The following is a 1,923-nucleotide window of genomic DNA, read 5'->3' as shown; positions in this document are numbered from 1 at the left end:
AACCTGTAAGTACTGCAAAAGCTCATCTGCTCTGAGCTTTCCTACATCCACATTTTCAGGATTTCAGCTAATGTAAAAGTGACATGAGGCCTGGGGCTGACATGACCATTCGGTCCTCTGATTCCATATTCACTCTCGCTCCGTTGCTTACAGTACTTTTTTTTTTTTTTTTTTTTTTTTTTGCATAGGTTTCTGGAGTGTTTCTACTGAGTGAGACTCTGAACTTTGCCGCTGCACTGGTTTTCAGCAAACCATTGCCCCTTTTCTCCTACCCTTGGTTTCCTCTTGATGCCTCCCAGACCTGACCTGTTTGCTTTCTGATAGGCTTATGTCATCCCTACACCTCACAGGCTCATTCTACCATTTGAAGTTGGGCTTACTTCTAACCTGAAAGTATTTCTGCTCTCTGATCCTACATATGTACTTGTCTCCGTGCACTTTACAGTGCGTCTGGGGATAATGTCCAACATCTGAATTTGAATGAATCGGTATTTGTATTTACTCATCAACATTTTAAAAAGTATTTTATTTCCCTTTAAACATTTCTTGAAGCTGTTGACTCTTTTCCTTGTAAATATTAAGAAATTATTTCAGATCATTAGGGAGAATGGTGCAGAAAGGAAGAGCATGGGCTTTGGAATCAAACACATGTGGTTTCAACATTCAGCTCTGCAACCTAGTAGCTCTGGGAGCTTGGCCCAATACTTGACTTCTTCGCACCTTTTTTTTTTTTTTTAATCTGTGGAATGATGATACTACACGATTCCTAGGATTGTTAGGAAGACTAAATCAGATTATGTATGTAAAATGCCCAGCAGAGCACCTGGCTCATGGTAAATTCTCAATAAATGATGGTAGTTATGTTAAGCAAGGCTATCTTGAAGTCCTTTTCTGCCTTGAGAAAGAAACAGAAACTGTGTTTTGCTGAGCGTTCATCTTATATTGTCTGCTGAAAGGTTTGGTAGTAAGACGGTATTTAAGTGTTTGCCAAAATAATTAAGAGCCTTCTGGTAGAAAGCAAATTGTGTGCCTGGGAAAGAGCTAGTGGGAGAAGAATAAGCCCTTCTGAATTCCATACAGGCCTAGTCTGTTTGACCCCTTCAATCTTACAAGAAGCAAAATTGAAGGTTAAATATGTCCAACGGGATGTTTCTCTCCCCGCCCCAGAAATGCACATTATACTTGTAAAAGCTCCTTCGTTCTCTGGAACCCATTAAACAATTTCAAAAGAAAAGTTCTTTGTCGAGGTCACTGTCCTAAGGCAAGTTGAACCAAGGTTGCCTTTCTTCATGACCTTGTGCTCAAGTTCAGATTTTTCAAATATTTTTATTATTTTTATTTCATGCTACTTTTTCTTAACAAAACTCTGAGCCAGATGAGTGTGAACATAAACATAGGGCCTCTTTGTTTTATTTAAGGCAAGGATTCTTTCCCAGAAGCCAGAGAGGCTATGGTGAAGAGGAATTTTTTGGTATATGTGAAATAAAGGAAAATATAAATTCTCACTTTGCTAATCTGCATGTTTAATAATAATAATAATAATAAAAAGAAGCAGCTGTTCCATCTTGTTTCTTAGCCAAGATTTAGCAGCAGTGGTAGGAATTAAAAATTCCTCATACTCAACCCAAATAGTCTGCGATGCATTTTCTGGCAGAGAAAAGAATCACATAAATTACATACGCTTAAATCTTGAAAGGTAGATTAGAATACTTATTCTTGATATGTGTCATTGTTGCTTTTTTTTTTTGAAACTTATCTGAAACTCCCATTTTGTTGTAACTTGCATCACTTCTTACCCTTCTTTCTCCAAAGAATACTATTTCCAGGGCGCCTGGGTGGTTCATCAGTTAAGCATCCAACTCTTGATTTCCGTGCAGGTCATCTTAGGGCTTGAGATCCAATCCTGTGTCAAGAGTCAAGAGT

This window comes from Vulpes lagopus, chromosome 23 (assembly GCF_018345385.1).
Source record: "Vulpes lagopus strain Blue_001 chromosome 23, ASM1834538v1, whole genome shotgun sequence".
In the NCBI taxonomy this organism is placed as follows: Eukaryota; Metazoa; Chordata; class Mammalia; order Carnivora; family Canidae; genus Vulpes; species Vulpes lagopus.
The sequence above is the reverse complement of the archived record's forward strand: the minus strand, read 5'-3'. Positions refer to the sequence as shown.